This window comes from Furipterus horrens, unplaced genomic scaffold, assembly GCF_987537825.1.
Source record: "Furipterus horrens unplaced genomic scaffold, mFurHor1.1.pri manual_scaffold_9, whole genome shotgun sequence".
Taxonomy (NCBI): Eukaryota; Metazoa; Chordata; class Mammalia; order Chiroptera; family Furipteridae; genus Furipterus; species Furipterus horrens.
In genome coordinates this window covers 43,251,756-43,274,125 of record NW_028327179.1, presented here as the reverse complement: position 1 = coordinate 43,274,125, position 22,370 = coordinate 43,251,756, and the positions used below count along the sequence as shown (strand labels likewise).

At 34.3% G+C, this 22,370-nt stretch overlaps 1 protein-coding gene across 4 annotated transcripts in view; it reads right to left on the bottom strand.

Annotated features, from left to right (window-relative positions):
• The window catches only part of CACNA2D1 (calcium voltage-gated channel auxiliary subunit alpha2delta 1), a 471,141-nt gene that overhangs the window by 392,020 nt on the left and 56,751 nt on the right, over positions 1 to 22,370 (bottom strand). The window lies entirely within an intron of this gene.

Sequence of the window (22,370 nt, the reverse complement as noted above, 5' to 3'; positions counted from 1 at the left end):
ATTTCATTACCCAGGGATAACTACTCTTAACATTTAATGCATTCCCATTTAGCTTTTTAAAATTATGTCACATGGCTAAAAGCATGTTATGTAAAATTTATATCATTTTTTTCCTGAGGTCATATGATAAATACTCCCATGCCATTAAAAGTATCTTATCAACTTTTCATTTTAATGGCCACTTAATATTCCATTATCTCTACATCTCATAATATACTTGACCATCCTTCTGTTTTACAAAAGATGTTTAGGATATCATCAATTTTTAACCACTATAAATTATACTGCAACAAATATCTTAGTGCATAAAGCTTTAAAATATTTTATTTCTTTAGCTAGACTCTTAGATTTGGGATTACTAGATCAAAGCTTATGTTTTAAAGGAATGGTTTTGAGCATTAAAATTATGATTGAAGGATCAATGCAATAGAAATCTTAAAATACAAGCCATGGATGTTGGGACATGTAGGAAAAACCTAAGTCAATGGTCTACCTTACTTTTTCCTGGTATTAGACACGTTATCAAATACCACACAATTTTCCTTATTTAAATCAATATAAGTTGCAATTCCTTCATATATTTCATTTATTCATCCTCATGTTACAAAAAATACCTAAACTGTATATTCTTTTCTGCTCATGCAAATAAAACAATGGTAAGAATGATAGATTATTTATATTTGAATTTGAAATTCTCTCTACCTATATATGACATGTGCTTCTATCTATTGCTCATGTATCCTATTTCTTTAAATTTTATCAATACTAAATGTTTTATAAAGTTCTGTTTTATAAAGGAAAGCAAATTTTGTGTTTCATACATGTTTGAGTCATGAATATTTAACTGTATCAATCATCTTTCCCTTAGATATATAAAAGTTTCAATAGTGCTAAAAGGCAGACAATTTTTCAAAATAAATTTAAATGTAACAAAATAAAAAGTTAAATGTGGAAAGAAGTATAACATGGAAAATGTATTAAAATGAGGTACAGGAGGACACATAAAAAAATAATAAGCTAATAACTAAAGAGAAAGAAGCAAAACTTAAAGTCAGTCAGAAAAGGAATGAAATGCCTTAAAGGAAAACACAGAGGCTTGACTTACATGTGAAACAAACTAGTTAGTAAGTGAAATACATAAAAGCTAAGGATACTTTCACAAATGAAAATAAAGAAGAATATTTATTGAACTGTGCTGTATGGATATGATAGAAGATAAAAAAGATAAATCAATAACAAGAAACAAAATAAATAAATAAATAGGAGGAGGGTATAAAGTAGAGAGAAATTTATAGACTCATTAAAATGAATAATGCATACCACATTATTCTAATATTAGACTTTGTGCTGGTTATGAACTGGTGCATATATTTGATACACAGTATAAATACTAATATACTTAACACTACTATTAGATAAATATAAATGCTCCCCTTTTTACATGTCAGACTGTAAATTACGGTAGGGAATGGGTAGGGGCAGAGACCACTGACACTATTTTCTATTATAATTCAGGTAAGACCTCATTTCTCCAAGTGGTTACTGAACCAGTCCTAAAACCCAAGAAGAAGTCATCTCTTCTCAAATACAAGTCCCAACGTTGACAAGTAGTAAAAAGTGTTACACAATGCATCTTATACATCTCTTTAGCTGGGGAACTGAGAGATAAAGAATATACGTGTAAAAACAAGAACTTAACACATGCCTGGGTTTCTTATGCTAAAGTGATCTAAAACTTGCATTCTAACTTGACACCTGAGAATCCTGTCACTGCCATTGTTCGCTGAGGTGACTCCGTTTGGGCTGAAAGGCAATTCAGGACACTTTCAGTCTTCTCTGCCTCACTGACAAGCTATCAAGAAAACTTTATAGGAGCAAGGATTATTTTTCACAGATATGACATGCTAGCTGGTTTTCCTAAAATACATAAGCACTCCTCTGCCTTTTAAACCTGGAATTAGAATAATATAATGGCTAGGAACTAAGCAAATATTCCATTCATTATAAAAGTGAAAAATTACACAAGGGAAAATACTCATATATGCAAATTCTTTATTAGTTTTTCTCATTCTAGGTAAATTGTCAAGCACATATTTATAATCACCAAGCACTATTTAATTAAATGTCACAAGAATATATTATAATATTTTGGAGAAAGTTACAGAGGATATATAGGCTTTACATGTAATAAGAAAACAATATAGCACTCAAGAAGGAATAATTTATTGGCACTTTGTTAACCCATTCAACAAGTATTAGTATTTCCTGAAGATACTAAAAGCTGGAGATGGAGAAATGAATTATTTTTGTCTTACAACCTCGTTGGGATTAAAGCTGGGTTCTGGAAGGAAAGGGGCAAACAACAAGAACACAGTGGTGACCAGGGGGAGAAAAGTAACTTTTTCTTCCAGCCTTTGAAATTCTTTACTGATATCCTCTAACAAAAGAGAGGTTAACAAGCAAAAAACATACTAACTTATTTAATATAAATTTTACATGCCATGGAAGCCTTCATAAGGAAATAAAACCCCAGAGAAATGGTTAAACCTGAGTATTCTTATACTAGGTTTGATAAAGAATGGGGAGGTGTAGAAAGACATGACAGGTCAAAGAGTAAGAACTGTGTGTGGTAAGCTAAGAGAAACTTAACAAATTCTGTTCATTCAGATTCCTTTCTCTGTCCCTTGTCTTTGGAGATAAAGATGCTCCTTTCCTCCAGGTAGTGGTGGTGGGGGCAGGGAACTCTCCCAAGAGGAAAGGTGAGAAAGTCTTTCTTGCATATGTGAATCCTCAGACTCCTTGACCTTAAAATGTTCAACATGCCAAGCTGTTATAACTTGGGGTAGCATATCTATCAGGAGCCAGCCAAGAGTCACCTAACTTTTATTATGTAAAAATGCAAGAAGGCGGAGAGAGGCATCTTTCTAGAAGTGAGATTTGAAAGACAAGTAGAATTTGACAAAATTCAAGAGAGAAGGAAGTAACATTAAAGGCAGTGGAAATATAAAATATGGCATATTCAGAAACTGCAAGTAGTTTGGATGCTTGGAGCCCAAGATTGAATGAACAAATTGTATGAAATGAGGGCAGATAGATGGGCCCGAACAAGGGTCTTAAATTTAACATTCTGAAGCATTCAGATTGTACTCTCAAAATAATTAAAGGATAGTGGAAAATGTGAAGTTGGAGAGTTACAACACCAATTATGTACAAAAAAACTGTGGTACATTTACACAATGGAATACTATGCAGCAGAAAGAAAGAAGGAACTCCTGCCATTTGCGACAACATGGATGGAAATAGAGACAATTATGTATATATAAACATGATAAAATAATTTCTCTAATAGCTAAGTAGATGGTGTCTTAAATGGAGAACAGAAAGAGAAAAGGGAGGGTCTAGAAAAGAGTAAGAAATGAGGGTTCAAACTAGCTCAGTAGTGAAGAGAGAAGAGAGGGAAAAAGAGAGGCCAAGTAGAAGAAATAGCTCAACAAATATTTTAAAGTACGGACAACAGGAGTCTGTGTACTATTAGATATAAAGAGTGAATGGGAGAAAGAACTTGTAGGTAATTAACGGAGTTCCTCAGTTAGACAATAATCTAACATTTTCACATAGAGAGTACCAGAGGAAGAACAATTTTCAGAGACATTGATAAGTTTGTTTTTATTGGTTTAATTAGAAATGTTTTTGAATTTCATGTATAGGTATCCAGTAGGTAATCGAATATACATGGGTTTGGAGCTCTCAGAAAAGTGTCCATCAAATTTAAAGACTTGATATCTACAATGTACATAAAGGACATAGATAAATCAATGTATGACTCCCAAAGGAGAGTATATCCGGGGGAAAGGAAATACACAATAGTTAGAATGCTGGAAGATACCATGTTAAGATGTAATAGAGGAACTGAGCAATGGCAAGAGAGAAGGGAATCCAACGGCAATGGTATCACCAAAGCCAGGGATGGGAAATGTTTACAGAACCAGGAAGTAACTATAGAGGCATTAAATAAGGTGAGAGAAATGTATCCATCTTTTGTGTGAGACTATGAAACAGTATGAAACTTAGAAAAGAATCTCCAACAAGACTTACTGCTCCTTTTTGTTTTTAATAAGAGAGATGTAGGCGTGTTTCTATATGAAAGGAAAAAAGCAAGTAGAGATAGCGAAATCAAAGATTTGAGTAATTTTTGACAGAGGAAGATGCTTCAAGACTAGATTCCTTAGGCTTTTTCTTGCTCATCCTCTAATAGGAGGGGGGAGTGTGTGTGGGGGGGGGGGTGGAGGATGAAGAAATAAGCAGAACACAGGAGAAACTAATCCTTGGCTTGAGAGAGGCTACTTCATCATGAGACTGGAAGAAAAATGTAAAAGATTTTAGGTAGATGGTAAGAACTAGAACAACCAAATCGAAAGTTTAGACAGTTCTACACACTGGTCTTGACTTCCTTTGTAATGAAGGGAGACCGTCATCTCTGGAGAGACAGGCAGTGGCTATTAAGAAAAAGCTGGAGGTTTGTTGCTGGTGGTTATTTCAGGACATGCCCAATTCTGGAAGCCATCAGTTTTCATTGGCACTAATCAGCACGGTTGCGTGACTATCTTCACCAGTTCTAAGCTAAAGAGGGCAAGATGAGGAGAAAAGGGCATTCAGATGAATATGGTACAGATACCGGCAGGTGGGAAAGGACAAATGAAAGAGAATTGAAGGTCTTGAAAATGTCAAGATCTTTACTCATTCTAAATAACAAAGACTACCAAAAATATTCCTTGAAATATTATGGTATTGTACTCATAAACAATGCTTATTCTAAAAACACTTTTCTTATGGAACCGAAAGTCCTATACAATATTTATAGGAAAATGAGAAAATACTGTATTGCCAGATTTCCAATTTTCATCATTTTTTGAAGCTTTAGCCCAACAATCTTATAAAAAAATATGTTGAAAGACTAAATGAAGAAAATTTCCTAAGTACACATGTCCCCCTTTTGATGTCTTGAAACAATAAATAACTTTAAAAAAAATAGTTCTAAGATCACTGTAAAATAAAATGGATTACTCTCATGAAGTTAAATTATTTGAAAGCCCTTCCTTTAAGGATTGAAATATGTTATAATATCTGACCAGTTCAAAAACATTGAACCAATGTGTATCTGGTTATATAGCTACAACAGAACTTGACTAATAGGTATAATGTTTCTATGAGGATTTTCAAAGGAGTGTGGTCAGCAACACACTCTGCTTGTTAGAAATATAGCTCTCTGGTTTCAAGTGTCAAGTGGTAACATAGGCTTCAACATTATGAAGACAGAACTTGAGCATGGTAGGTACAGAGGAGAAAATAAACAAATATTTGTAGAAGAAAATGATGAGAGTCTTCAGACGCTGGGTATGTCGTAAATATATCCATACAACAGAACTTTTTCTTACCTCTTTTCAACTGCCTCTTGCAACCTTGTGTTCCTTTAGCTCCTATGACCCTGCACCTGGTCTCTCTTCTATATTATCATTCAACTCCTTGTTTCACGCTCTCCTGAGATCAAATACAATTGTCATCACCTGTGTTTGATCATTTCCTTCTTTCTCCTTCCCCTCTTCTCTTTATTTGTACTTCTTCAAAACTTCAGGACTTGAACTACCAAATCTCATGACCTCAACTATCACTTTTACACATATAATCCCCATAGTTGAACTCCAGTGCTACCTACAATTTGCTACCTCAGTTCATCTTGATTTTCCACCATTGTTTTTCAAAGTATCCATTAACACTGAAGTCAGTATCTTCCCTTTGTATGCAACTAATCCCTTTGTGTGCCTTCTCACTGTTGAGAAACCATTTCCTCAGTTACCCAGGTTCATGCCATCAATTTCTTCATCACATCCCACCTCCAATCCCTTGTTAAATAATAGTATCTCAGCATTTTCCCCAATACACATCTGATAGCTAAATACTGTATATCGATATCTTATTTTCTGCCAAACTCCATGCCAAAGTTTCTAACATACACTCTCTCATTTAGTCATCATAAAAACCAGTGTTCACATTTTACAGATGAGAAAAATTAAAGTTTAAAAAACTTAAACAACCCAACTTTCTATCCTCTTATTTTCTAAGACCTTTAATTTCTAACAACCTCATACACTTCCATGTGTGTTGACTATCCTTTTCCACATTCCCTTTTTGCTCTATAACCTGTCTCTGAAATAAATTATCTACCTTCATTATGAAAAAATAAACTCCACAAATACTGTAATGTCACCTTTTATAACCTGCCAAACTGAAAATATTCTCTTCTATCCTCTAACCCCCAAAGCACCATAATTGTGCTCAGTGCTTGTTATCCTGTACACTTTCATGATTCACTGGATATACTTTTATTCTTGTTCATCACTGAATCCTCAATATTTTTATTACAGTGGCTTGTGTATAGTAGGCAGAAGGTATTTGTTGAATAAACAGAAAGTATATTAAAATGAAATTGCATTATTGATTATTAAATCAAAATTCTATTTATTTAACTTGAGTGATTTACTTATTAAATTCCTTCTTCTCCCCATAATCCATATCAGGAAAAAAAAATGAACTGCTGGACCCCATACAGCACAAACAGCCCCTATTTTTCAACATGTCGCAGATTTTCAAAATAAAAGTTAATAGTTTAAAGGAGTTAGTAGATCTCTAGAGTGCATACCTTATAATTCCAAATCTTTCAAGTGGACATTGAATGTCATATAAAAAAATGATCTTGTAATCCTTCTCTGCCCCTACAATAACCCATTACAGAGTCGACTAGCAGTAAGTTTTCAATGGTTTACAGATGTCTGCAGACCCAATATAATTTGGAGAATTCACTATGAGATCTCTAAATACTGAGGCAAATATTTTATTGAATAATTGAGATCATTTTTATATTTTCTACTTCACTTTATTGTACAGAAATGGCCCACATTCTAAAAGCAAATATACAAAATATTCAAGTTTTCACTAAATTTGAAAGAAAAATACTTGTCATGCAATTATTGTTCCTTTTCAGGTTGGATTTGCCTGTCATATGGCTTTAAAAAGTATTAGTACGGCCTGCGAGCCAAGTGTCACTGGTTCGATTCCCAGTCAGGGCACATGAATAGTTGCACGTCAGGTCCCCAGTTGGGGGCATGAGTGAGAGGCAACCACACAGTGATGTTTCTCTCCCTCTCTTTCTCCTTTCCCCTCTCTCTAAAGATAAAATAAATAAATAAACAAATAAATAAATTTTTAAAAAATTTTTAAAGTATTAGTAGTGCATAGTTCAGGAACATTTTTTTAAAAAGAATTACGGTAACCCATTTCATTTTGCATGTATTCAAGGAACAACAAGTTCAGTACAGCACAAATTACACCCAGTGTAATCTTTCAGAAAGTATAATGATTGAGTACAAAGTGTCAAGTGTGCAGTTACCTATCTCATGTTTTAAATGTTACAAAGAGATTTTCTTTTTTATTGCTTGGAACAATGGAGCCAGAGAGGTAGCCAAGAATTGCTATCTAACTGTCCTTCTTTCCTATATTTGAGGTGGTTAACCCTCTGAAAAACAGACTAATGTGTCTAATTCTACTGCTATTAGTAAGGAAAGAGTATTAAAACAGACATCATCCTTTCGCACCATTCCTGAATTGGCCAGCTAGCAATTATCATAGAGACTAGAGCAAAAAGAAGAAAAAAAAAAAATAGAGCTACAAAGAGAAAGGGCAGAGGAAGAAGGCTGCGATGGTAAGGGATTTAGAGGAGGAGGAGGAGGAGTGGGAGCATGACAAGTCTTTGCAGCCCTTGCCCTAAGGCGATGTTTTGCCAATGCCACTATTTTAAGAAATCATTTTATTTTTAACCCAAGGAAATAAACATAGCTATGCCCACGGATCTGGGAAAAAAACAAAAATATCACAAGCTCTAACAAACTGACCATTTCAATTGTGTTCATATATAAACAACTTGTTCATAAATTTGAATAAGATCATATATTTCAAAAGTGCTCCACTTGCTATAAATATCACACCAATGTCAAACTGCTCCTATTTTTGTTATATAATAAACCACCCACAGTGTTCCTGTAGTTGGTATAAATTACATAAGTAAGCCAAAGATTTAGATAACCTAGACACATTATTTTTGCTAAATATGCATTTCTTATGGATAACTATATCATGAAACATAAGTGTGTGTGTGTATGTGTGTGTAAAAGGAATGCTTCCAATTACATTAAATCTAGGATTGTTTGATAAACGGGGATCATGCCAGGAATGTTGGTTCCTGAAATTATTAGCAATTTAAGCTATCGTCAATGAACTGCTATTCTGTTTTTAGAAAGCTATTTCAACTTATGAAGTGCTTTAGGACTTCATATCTGCCTAGAGTCAATGTTGTAAGCAATGTAAAAAGGAATCTGCTTTTTGCTAATCGCAATGTAAAGGTAAAGTGCTCAAGAGTAGGAAAACAGGGCTTACCACTAAAATCTGATTCATAAGTTGCTCAGGATCCTCGGCCTCCATTTTCTGTTGGTCTTTTGCTGCGTGTGTGTGTGCACGCGCATGTGCGTGTGTGTGTGTTTAATCCACTCTACAAATATACATACTCATAATTCTCAAAAACCAAAGATTCTTTATGAGATCTACTTTTCCAACATCTTCGATAAATTTTTGTTTTATCCAAGCATTTTTATCGCTTCTTTATTTAATTAATGTTTTCTTTGCCTCAGCTGCAGTAATTTCCTTCCAGCTACCAAGACAACCAATGAACAATACACTTAGGGTTGGGATTAATGTCGTTCCATGGATCAGCTAGAAGGGGGGAGGATTCTCATAAAAGGATTTGATCCCTTGAGGCTCCGAGAGCTTGTTTTTTACCCTTCCATCAGAGTTAGTTACAACCTCCAGCAAAGTCCCTCTGTAGCCTGGTGCCAAAAGAAGTGTCCCACATGGCCACACAATCTGCTGCTGGTGTTTCTATGAACCAAATGAGCTGAATTTCTAATTACTCATTACAAAACCTCCATTCACTTTACTGAAGGGCTTCCCTTTCATTGTTTATCTATATTTTTTTCACTCATCGCAGATTGTTCATGAAATTAATTTTAGCCTAATTCATGTGTATAAGTATTATTTCATGTCATAATAAAAATTTACTTATCTCCTTGCTTCTCTAAATTATTAACCAAGTTTTCATAATATTTCTAATACTGCAAAATACTAAAATGTTTATTATATTTGGATTCTGAGTTAAATGGCCAGTGCACGTCCCTTCTTGGATCAGAGTCTTCAGTCAAGCCATTTTAACAATTTCAGGAACATGTCAGTTTTGTCACTTTACTTAATAATGTTTTCTACTAGCCTAAAATTACCTCCTTAAGTCTCTTCAGCTCCCAGAAATCACCCTTCAAGTCTGTGCTTCAGGTCCTTCTTCTGGGTAATCCAAGTCCTCAACTCCTTAGAAATCGATTTGTTAAGTTCCTAAAATATATATAGCCTGTCTTACAAAATGTTAAAATGTCATACACACACTGATATACTGTCTTGTGCTAGAATTATTTTCTCCAACAATACTTCATTTCCTTGAATGTATGGACAACAGCTTATAGTTAGTTCTGTGTTCTGAGACTATCCGGCACAGTTCTGAAGACACAGTGGACGCTCAATAGCTAACAGCCCAAGATCACAGAGTTAGTAAGTGTTCGAGCAGAGCACTTTGCCTTTAGAAGCACACAGAGTGCACTACCTTAATAAATGCTAATCAATGCAGCAATCTGAAACATGGCTTGGTTCTTTCCATCTTTAAAGCACCCGACAGTCAACCTCAACTCTCCTTTCAGCATGACTTACAAATATCTCATGTTTTCTATTCTGTAGAAATAACATAGCCCTGGGTTCTAAGTCTGCTTCATTGATGTAAAGGGAGAAAATGATTATTACAACAATTACAGAAGTCTTATTTTTACATAGCAAGAGAAAAGTTATTTATTGTTAGAAAATAAGAATTTAAGTAATTGAGAAAACCCAGGTATTTTCTTCCCTAAAAATATTTTTTGAAATATGCACATGATTACTTCAATGCTATAAATTTTCCTCCCAAATTAAAATTTTCCATCTAGATTATCAGATAAACAGGAACAATCTATTTTATTTACAAAACCATATATTTTACAGCTTTAATTAACAAGACATCCTCAGTTTTAGGTGCATAGCAACTGACTCTCGCATTATTCACAACATGCACACACTTGACATAAAATAGCATGTTAGATGCAGGGTCAGCCCTGATATGTTTTAAATATAAAATATTCTAAAAGCAACATTAAATCTTTCAAATATGGATGGAAAATATGACTGCTTCAGCTGGCCTTCGTTGTTTTCGTAATGCAGGCTCAGATACACAAACAAATGCGCAAATATAAAAGCCTGGGCTCCCTTCTGTGATGCTCCCTTTAGAGACAGCCCATAGTGTCATTTGTCTGACAGCTGTTTCAGAACAGAGTTTATTGAACAATCAAAAAGCTGTCGATGTAAATTTATTAACTTTCAAATTAGAAAAACAATAACTCTTCCTGAAGACATCAGAAAGGAACACTATAAGGAGAGCCTTCTCTAGCCTTTTTATTCCTTGAATAAGCACAGGATTCTAGAAGAATGAAATGAAGACTTTAAAAATGAGATGGTAAACATTTTACAGCTCAGAAAATATATTACATTTTAATTGCTTTTGACCTTTTCGTCCCCACTGAGACGTGGTTCTTGTTGATCCTCTGTGCCAAAGCAGCACATTCACAGCCCCATATCCCCCCACCTCCATGGTTTGAGTGCACTGAGCATTCCAGGCAGAGACTGATTCTTGGGTGGGAATTACAGCCAGCACCCTTTCCTGACCTGCTCAATATAAATACAAGGCTAATTTTTTTTTTAAATCATTAACACAGTGAAATTAACAATGAGAATTGTGTTTAAAAATAAATGTATGCTTATCAAATGGTGAAAAAAATTAGTTTTAGCACTATACAATAATTACTTGTGAAGAGTGTGAACCATTGGTGAAAGGTTTAATATAAATGTCAAAAGTAATACAGAAAATAAATTAGTTTTAATTTCTTGATAACAATGTCAAGCACTTTTATTTAAATTAACTTTTCAACTTATGTAATATTTGATGCTGTTTAAATAACACTATCATATATTTTTTACCTTTTATGCATTTTTTTGTGGAAAAGTAGGTCAAAAGCTAGGCAATTAAATAGAAAAATATGTCAGGAAGAAAAAGTTAGCACTTTATGTAGCTAAATCAAGTTGAAGCATCTGTATCATACTCTCAGTAAATTTTTAAAATGCTGTAAAGCATGATTCATGTATTTATAGTTACTTAGAAAGCTTTTCCAAATTAAAAAGAAATGTTTTCGAGTTAAGTAAATCTTTATTATCAGATGACTGATTCACTTTATAAACAAAAATGAAATTAAAAAATCAAAGTCTTAGGGATATTTTCCTTATAAGGAAGCAAATAACAAGATAGTTACTGAAACTTAAATTATTCACATAAAATATAAAATAAATACTTTAAAACATAATGGTCAGTCTCCTAACAGAAAGTCTCATTGGTGCAGATGTTTATAACTTCCACATTTGAAATAACTCTTTTGCAGTTAGGAGAAAAGCCTTACAAATTGATCTCATTCAGTTATTTTAGAAACAGGTAAGATGCATTTCACAAACCCTAGTTAAAAGAGAACAGGATTTCAGCTCAAGGACCCTACTGTAAGATGACGTGCAGACGAAACTCATCATTTTTATGAAATATGAAGGAATTATGAAGCAGCCAGTGACATGAATTAAACATCAACATTCCAAATGAATCGTTGCAGGCTTCTAATTTTTTCATATTAATAGCCATTCTGTCACTATTGCTAGTGCTCTCAATGTGGATTTCAACAAGCAGTTTTAAAACAGACCACCCTGTATTGTTAAGTAAAATTATGAAGATTTCTGAAACCAGATCTGTGAATCAGATGTGACTCAGCAGCCTCCCACAAGCCTGACAGCCCATATATTCTCTCTCAAAATGTTCCTTCTGTAAAAAGGAAACTGAATACACTCCCATATCACTACTCAGAAAAAACAAAAGGCAATCCATTAGAATCCATACTGCCTATTTTAGGTCACCTGAAGTAACAGGAAAAAAAACACTGCACATAGTATCTTGCTGTCTACAGAACTGTCTTTTCAACTACCCATGATCTATTTCCCCCAAAGCACAGGATCATCATCTCATCTCTTGAAAACATTAGGGAAAGAGTACCCTCATATGCATTCACATCACCTTTGAACATTCTGTAAATGAATATTAAACTGAGGTTATTTCTCCAATTAACAAAGGTAATAAACATATTTTCATTTCTAGAAACTGCAAGAGAAAGCAACTTAGTCTTCTATCTAATCCAGTTTCCCATTTAAAGGAGGCTTCTCTTACACGTTACCCATGAAAAATGTTCATACTGATTCTCCTCAGTACTTCCTGTGAGAGGCATTCATTACCTTACCAGTAACTTTCTTCTTTGGGAGATGAAACTATTAGAAAGTTCCTCGAGTACAAAAGAAATTAAGAAAGTTACCTTATAAATTATTAGGCAACTATCTAAAATCAAATTACTTGTTATATACATTTATATGCTGTTTGATTTTTAAATGATTATTATCACTTGGAATTTACAAGTAAAGTTATAAATATTTCACAAATAAAAGTGTTTCTGGAAACCCAATTCCTAATACCTAGCAAAAGAACATGCAAAATATATATTTTACAATGGAAGCAGCTAGCTGACTGACTTAGACAGAGCCATCTGACTAGCATATTTTTGTTTGTCTTTATCCTTAGACTTAACCAGAATGAAAGGAGTAAATAAAAATAAAGTATATAAGGGGTATAGTGAGAATTTTTATCTTCTTGCTCCAATTTTTTTAAAGCAATACGTAATCAGCAATTAAGGGCAATTCAGGTGATGATGATTAATGAGCTTATCGTGTACATTTAATAGAAATATGTTCTGACAAAAAGTGATGTGACAATCATATACCTCCCAAGTTCTGGGTCCTGGATTTGAGGTCTGGAGTTGGACTGGGTCTGCCCTTCCAGCCAGATCTTTGGACTAGGGATCTAAGGAGGATTCAAGAGCCAGTGTCCAAAAGCAAAGTTGGAGCCAAGAACCAAGGAAGTAGCCCACAGAAATAATGATTCGAAGAGGCTAAGCAGAAAGAGCATAGGGCTCTAGCAAGAGAACAGTACCTAGAGACAAGGATATAGCCAACACCAAAGCAACTTTAGCATTACGGATCAAAGAGGTGTCCAAGATTTGTGTAAAAGACCTATTTATGAAGTCTCTGTCTTATCCACCTGTGGCTACAAAATGAACTGCTAACAGGCCAACTGTTTAAGAGAGAGAATCATAAAATTTTCTTTAAAGGCCTGTACTCTATATATAATTACTTATTTTGAGATCCCAAAGTGTGTCATGAAAAATGCCACTGAAACCGAAGATTGATTTGGTTTTCCTATTTCTTTCCCTTAATGCCAGGGCTCAGATAAGAACTTTACTCCTGACTCTCCAGTTCTTTTTTGATAAGTTTTTCAGAAAGTCCATGGAAATCACATTGAATAAATTCAAGCAAAGTGTATATACAATAGTTTTCATCTCAAGAAAACACCCCTGTCAGGATTGTGATAAAAGTCTAATTTCATTTAAGCTGTTCTTGTTCTCTATGTTCTCTCATCTCATTTGACAGAAGGGGACCTTTGTGAAATTAATGGGCAGACAATTGAATTAATGGAAGAGCCTCCATTGTGCCATTCACAATATCTTTCATCTTCATTAGAGAAATCCAGAGGAATACACAGAGCTGGGAAGCCCAGGGGAAATAACATGTTCCTGAATAACCAACTCTCCCTGAATTTATAACAGAGCCAGCAGGTAGTAGATAAGATTAAATGAAGGAAAAATAAACGTAAAGGAATTGAGAGAAATTCAGTGGACCCAAAGGAACAAAGAAATCAAGAGAAGGAATAAGAAGGTGGGACACAGAGAAGTTGGGAGGAGTGGGGAGAATAGCAAAAGAAAAGAGGATAGAAATGTACATTTAAAAAATGAATATGGAATTTCTCTTAAGAAGATAAGAATTTACTTTTGTATGTTTGAAAAAAATGTGGCTCATCACCAAAAACTTTGAGTAATGCACTGTATACTATTATTCAAATAATCATTGCAACTTTTAAGTTATGATATGAACAGCCCTGTAAGACTAAAATAATAAAGCCTTTAATCCAATCATGATGGAATATATGGTTTCTTAGTCTATTTTACACAGAATTGTAAAGGCAACCCTCTTATAAGACTATTTTACTTATAAGAATTTCTCTTGATATTCAACTTATTGTTAGGAAAAGTGATGTTCATTGATTTTTTTAACTCAAGTATACATCTTTTCACTGTGGACAATGGATTTGAGATCAATAAATGAATGACGATTTGTTTACACAAGTCATATGGTTGGCTCCCCACAAAGCAAAGCAGTATATATTTGTATATCTCTATATTTTAGATACTCTTATATTTGAACATTACCGTGAAAGATATAATTTTAATTATTTCATTTCACTAAAAACTAAAGTGCTACAGCATTTGCTACATCTAAACCTTTGGCAGTCATTTTTCACTTTCTCTTGAAGAGTTCTAAGTGGCTAATGAGGTATAAAGAAGAGATGAAGTTTCATTGCTTGATTTTCATGACCCTACAAGTTCTTTTCCATTAAAACATAGAGAATGACATAAGACATTGGTAGTGAAGCTGTTATGAAGAGGAAGTCTTGGTTATTCTCTACATCTGGGGGTTTCTTTACTCCTTAATATTTCAGTTAATAAATTGGAAAAACTTTAGCACTTAGACCCTCAAAAAAAAAAAAAATGAACCTAAATGGCAAATAACACCTGAGCCAACCTTCCTCTTAGACTGCTCATTGAAATAGCACAGGTATGAGTCCATGTATTCGCTAACGTTTTGAGTAAGAGACAGAGATTTAGATCTGGAACTTGCCACTCAATATAGAATTTGACACCATTATCTATCAAATAGCATGTTCTTCCCTGCTGTTCCTTGTGCCTACCATGTTATCCCTCCATATCTTCTCTATGCTTCTCATTCTTTCAAGTCCCAAGTCAAATGTCATCACCTCAGAGAATCATTCCTGACCACAGTAGCTAAATTCATCACTTTATCCTGTCCCCTGTCTTTCACATCACATTCTAATGTTTCTTCAGGACACTCACAACCTTGAAATTATTATATCTGTCTTTTTACTTGTTTTCAGTCTCTTTCCTCTAGTAGAATATAAGCATCACAAGAGGTTTTTCTCTCTGAAAAAAAAAAGCACTTAGCTTTGCACTGACAAAAAATAGTTCATTGCACAACAAAATATTAATTGAATAAATAAATGAATGATGCCCTGGGGAAAAGCAAAGAGGAGAGTTAATTTGGGATACCTGCATTTATTCACAAGGCATGATAAACAAGGCTTCAAATGAAAAAGCATGGCCTTAAATCCAATAACTTCTCTTTTTTATAATAGAATAGAGAAAAATGGGTAAAAATAATCTTGGCTGACACAGAAACCATAAAGTTTTTATTAGAGTCATGTGCCAAAAAAAAGAAAAAAATCATAAAAAAAAAACCCTACATTTTATAAGTCTGGATTTTCATAATAAATGCCCATAAAATTATTTCAGGTCATTTTAGAATGAGATAAATTACAGGATCATTGTTTCCCTATAGCAAAATTACAAATTCCAACAAGCAGGAAGCCATTGCACCAGCAACTGTAATGTAACCGAAGAGTAACCATTCTGGGCACTGTCCACCTCCATTACTTGGAGAAAATTCTTCTCAAGGTGTTTCTTTATAAAGCTGAAGTACTAGCATGCTGGGGTAAATGTTTGGATTCTTCAGAGAAAAGCAGCTACACAAATTGTGTTAAAACACACAGAAATTTACTATTTAATAGTGTATGGCTTTGCCAGTTGCTAAAGTTATTTACAGAAGTTCAGTAAGTTCTATGAAGCAGGAAACAAATGATACTATAGCTGATTTTTCATTCAAAGTCAAAAGCAGAATCTGAAATTAAAATAAAATAGAATATCCCTATATCTGTATTTTAGAAATTAAACAAATCAACGTACCATTTTATTTTAATTTAAATTGTTAGAGAATATTAAGTCCAAGGAATATGTTATTTCACATATATTATATATGCTTTGATCTAGCCTCAATTTCCTAGATAGTTGCTAACAGACTGGCATTGTCTTGATTATTGAACAATAATAACAGAATTAAAGATCTAAGAATTTTTATTCATAATATATAGAGAGCCTATCAATTCACTCTCTATTCAGAAATTTGCAGGTGAATCAGGTAAGTTACATTTTAATGTTTTATAAGAAACTTCCATAAAGTGATACCTTCTATATTTCCAATGTTACCTTCTATTAACATTTTCTCTTCTTTGCTGTACATAACAATCCTTGTATCATCCTCATGCCAGAATAAGTTCATCTTAAAATGTTTTTGTATAAAGATTCATAAAGTTGAAGTCATTTGAGTATAAGATGTTTCTAACATCAATACTCATCTTCTTCCTAATGTACAAATTCTTTTTCCACTTTGTATTTTGCTGGGAATTTCTCTTCCTTGATATCTTCTTTCTAGAAAATATCCAGTTATATTTAAGGCTAAATTCAAGTATTTACTTTTCAGTAAATCACTACAAGATACTGTACAATTTATTTACAATATAAAAAGGTATTATATTTTGTAGTAATTCTTTGTCAAGTTCGCCATTAAATTTTTAACTTCACGGCAACAGTAAGAGTGACTAGTGTTTGACACATAGTAATTATCTCGTGTATAGACTATTGCTAACAGGTCAATTTGATTCTAGCTTCCTCTGCCTCCAGTACTTCCACAGTCTTTTGCAGAGTAAATATTAATTTCTGGTGTTTTTAAATAACATCAAAATTTATTTTTTGATCATAATTAAATTCTGAGAAAGAGCAAAAATACTCTTACCAAAACAAGCCAGAATAGAGAGAATAGAAACTGATCCCACATATAAACATAAGCAAAAACTTATATAAAATATTGATCAATCAAATCAAAGAGAAATTTCTTTTAAATGTACCAGGATCAAGGAACATCTATTCCAGGAAAAAGTAGAGGTTTCAAAATTTGAATATCCTAGCACCTCTATATAGTAACTGTGTAAACTTGAACAAAAAAAATCACTAGAACAATCCCTGGACCATACTAAATGAATAATTAATGGTTAATATTATGTTATTTTCAACTTATAATATATTATTTTTAACCTGTAATTTAAGCCAGTAAATTAAGAGAGTAAAGGTAAAAAATCACCCAATCATTTCAATAAATATCCTCCAAGATTATTTTACTAATATTTAATTTTAGTTCTTGATAAAAAATAATTAGTAAGTTAAGAGACAGGAACTTTCTTAACTTAATAAACATTATCTACCAATATATGGAAAAAATACTTAAAGGTGAAATACTTAAAACATTCCACCTATGAGGGCAAAAGAAAGAATGTCCACTCTCATTGGCACAAAAATGCTGTAACATAACTCACAGTTAATATACTATGACAGAAAAATAAACAGGAGGAATAAACACTGGAAAATATAAGAAAAAAAGTTTATATTATTTGCAGACAATATGACTGTCTACATAACAATCCAAGAGAATAAACTGAAGAATTACTGAACTAACACATACTTCAGCATGAGATTTTACAAACTCAATATGAAAAAAATGTAAACAACTAAAGTAATATGCAGAGGACCCAAAATTATCAGAAAAATAACTAAAATTATTGAAAAGAAAGCTGGATACATCACAAATTAAACAAAATATTTTATTATACACAGATTAACAAAAATTTGAAATACTGACAAACACTAGGAGATACATAACATGTAAAAATAAAGGTACAATTTAAAATATACATAAAGAGAACATTATATCTTGACTTGCTTTCAAAGAGTATGTAATATATATATACACACACACACTATATATGTATGTATATACATGTTTTTACTTTTTATTATTTTATTTATTTATTTATTTGAGAGAGAGGGGAAGTGAGGGAGAAGGACAAGGAGAGAAACATCAATCAGTTGCCTCTCATATGTGCCCTGACCAGGGACTGAACTTACAGCCCAGGCATGTACCCTGACCTGGAATACAACCAGATACCTTCCACTTTGGGGGATGACACCCAACCCACTAAGCCACATTGGTCAGGGCCATCTGTGTTTATATGTACACATAATATATGTATCCAGCCATGTAATATGAAAAATAGGCATTTATTGAAGAAGATACAAAAAAACACTGTACATAGGACAATGATGTCTCAGTCCTCTTCAAAGTCAGCACCTTGAGACCTCACACAGTTATCCCAATTGCCATCAGCTGCCCCATTGTATTTTCCTGAACCTCTTCGACTGTCTGAAATCTCTCTCCTTTCAAAGGTGGTTTAGTTTTGGGAAAAGCCAGAAGCTGCAGGGTGCCAAATCTGGGCTGTAGCGGGGGCCGAGTCACCTGGGTGATTTGATGTTTTGCCATAAAATTCTGCATGAGACATGATGCCTGGGTGGGTGCATTATCATGATGAAGCTGCTAATCACCAGTTGTCCATAGCTACAGCCTTCTGAATCATTAGAATGGTTTCCGCAGAGGAATGTTCAAACTTAATGCAAAATCTGATATAGATTTGTTGCTCTACTCGCTCAGTCATTTTGAATGCGATGGCCACACAGTACACATGCTCACTCAACTGTGTCTACCGCCCCCACTATCTTGCACAGTGAAGTCATCATTGTTCATGCATGCACATTCCAGTCCACTCTCCTTGGCTACCAGGTTACATCGAACTCATGCAAACAGTTTTCATTATATTAACAAAGGCTGAACTTTTTCTGGAAGACCTCATATATGTATTTTTGAAGGAAAATCAGGAAATATTTTTCAATGTGAAAAATACACATTCCCTATTTATCTCTAGGTCTCTGTAACAAGGAAATACTCCATGAGATCCACAAAGTGTTATGTACAAGGATGTTCACTGGGGCATTATTTGTAATAGATAATAAAGAAGATCAGCCTAGACATTAATATTTAAGAGAACTCCCTAAATATTTGATGGTACATCAATTCCATGGAATATGAAGCAGTCAAAAGATTAAATGGAAAATAAAAGAACAAGACAAATAATTAATGGAACTATCTCTAGGTCTTCAGTGAATAATGCTTAGTATATGAACTTAACCATATGTATTTGTAAAAAATAAATAAATGTATGATTCTATGAGCATTCACACCTGGAATTATATAAAAAATGAACACTATCAGAAAGACACAGACTGAACTGATAACAGTGGAGCAGGTACCAGAAAGAGGAAGATAGGTCATTAGTGGCCCCTGTACTTTATTTTGAGCCTATTTATTATCTTCCTGAATCTCTTGCAACACAACATATTATACTATAATAATAATACAGTTTTTCAAGTCTAATTCTCCCCTCTCGTAGACAGAAATGGTCTACAATTTAACAGGATCTGGAGTATCTCCCTACTAATTAAGAGTAGATAGGTAGAAAAAGTTCTTGGGCTCTGGGCCAGACTTCTTGGTTTTAATCCTGGTTTGGCTATTTACTTAATGAGGTGGGATGGTTATTTTATCAGGTTTTTTAAGTATATTTTATTGATGATGCTATTACAGTTGTCCCAACTTTTCCCTTTGCCCTCCTCTGCCTAATACCCTCCATCTCTCCTGCAATGTACCCCTATGTTCATGTCCATGGATCATGCATATAAGTTCTTCAGTATTTCCATTTCCTATATTATTTGTAACATTTCCCTGTCTATTTTGTTCTTACCAATTATGCTTCTTAATCCCTATACCATTTCTCCTTTCTCCCCATCCCCCATCCCAGATGATAACCCTCCAAATGATCGCCATATCTATGATTCTGTTCCCATTCTGGTTGTTTGCTTGGGTTTGTTTGTTTGTTTGTTTTTGTTTTTTAGATTCAGCTATTGATAGTTGTGAGGTTTTTGGCCTTTTTAATGTTCCTGGTTCTGACTGATCTTCTTTTTCTTAAGTAAGTTCCTGTACCATTTCATATAATAATGGCTTGGTGATGATGAACTCCTTTATCTTTACCTTGTCTGGGAAGCTCTTTATCTTCCCTTCCATTCTAAATTATAGTTTGCTGGATAGAGTAATCTTGGTTGTAGGTCTTTGCTTTTCATCACTTTGAATACTTCTTGCCAGTACCATCTTTCCTGTAGTTTCTTTTGAGAAATCAGCTGATGATCTTATGGGAACTCCTTTGTAGGTAACTCTTCTTTTCTCTTGCTGCTTTTAAGAATCTGTCTTTATCTTTAACCTTTGGCATGTTAATTATGATCTGTCACTTGTTCGGGACTCTCTGTTCTTCTTGGGCTTGTATGTCTATTTCCTTCACCAAATTAGTTTTCTTTTATTGTTTTTTTCAGGGAAGTTTTCAATTTCTCGCTCTTCCTCTTCTCCTTCTGGAGTCCCTATGATTCAGATGTTGGCACATTTGGAGATGTCCCAGAGGTTCTTAAGCCTATCCCCATTTTTTTTTAATTCTTTTTTCTTATTTTTGTTCTAGTTGAATGTTTATCTCTTCCTTATGTTCCAAATCATTGATTTGAATCCTGGCTTCCTTCCCTTCCTTGTTGGTTTCCTGTTGTCTGTATTTCTTTATTTCACTTAATATAATCTTCATTGCTTCCTTTATTTTTTTGCTGTACTCAAGGAGTTCTCCAAGCATCCTGATCACCAACATTTTGAATTCTGCCTCTAATAGGTTGGCCATCTCTGTTTCACTTAGTTCTTTTTCTGGGGTTTTGTTCTTTTCATTCACTTTTGCCATATTTCTTTGCCTCCTCAATTTGGCAGCCTCCCTGTGTTTGCTTCTGTGTATTAAGTAGAGCTGCTTTTACTCCCTGTCTTAGTATTGTGGCCTAGTGTAGAAAAGGCACCTGTAAACTGTGTAGGGAGGAGCCTTAAGTAATTGCCAGAGCAGGGCAACCCACTTCACTGCTTTATGGCTGTGTAGCAAGTGCTTGGAAAGGGGACAATGCCGTTATGTGGCTTCTGGAAGTTTGCCTGGCACCTGCCCCATTTCCAGTCACTTCACCCACTTTCATGTGCCACTGGCACCCTTCCAGCTGCTGCCCCAGTGGTGAATCCTAGAGTGGGTGGCTTTGTGTACATTCTAAGATGGTGTGGTCCCTTTATGTGGCAAAAATCTGGCAGTGTCTTCCACTGCCCCTACCCGCACTGGTTTTTACAGCCAGAAGTAACAGGGTCTGTCTTCATGGAACTGGAATCCTGGGCTGTGTGGTCTGACCTGGGACTGGGATTGCTCGCCTTCCCATCCATTCCACTGCTGCCACCACCACCAACTTTCCGCATAATGTCGCCTCTCTACCCTTCTCTGCAGCTCCGTCCTACCTACCCCTCTGGAAGAATATGTCTTCTTTAAAGTCTTGGCTACTGGACTTTCATACAGCTCAATTTTCTGACAGTTCTGATTGCTCTGTTAATTTGAGACCTGGTTATAATTCTTTCTATGGTTGTGCAAGTTGGCAAAGCATGTCTACCTATGCCTCCATCTTGACCAGAAGTCTACTTATAATTATAAAAACTAGGCTAGTAAAGGTACATAATTCACAGGGTTCTCATAAAGATTAAATAAAGACCTTGACTATAAAGTATTAAGCATAGTCCCTGAAATATAATAAATCTTTACCAAGTTTTTATGATTGCTCTACAAAATTCACAATATTAGGAACTAAACTTTCTGGTTGAGAAATAAATGTATTATTAATCCGCAGCTTTAATTCTTTCAGGAAAAAACAGTATTTACATTAGAAAAACTATGCCATTGATAAAGAACTCCACTGAAAGATCACTTGTTCTCAATAATATATTTTGTTAAATAACCTATAGCACTAACCTATAGCACTAGAATGAAATTCTATGAGATGTTTAACATGCAAATTTATTATAAGACTATAGGCCTGCAGAGGTCTGAGGTGGGGAAGCCTAAAATAGTCCCCTCAGCCCAAACTAAGTAGTGGACAAAAGGGCTTTGGACAGGTGTGATGTGCCTTGCACACCTTCCTCCAAAGAAGCATTGTTTTTCCTAATGTGGGACATTGAAAAGTTAATTCTGCCGTTTGTCATCTACT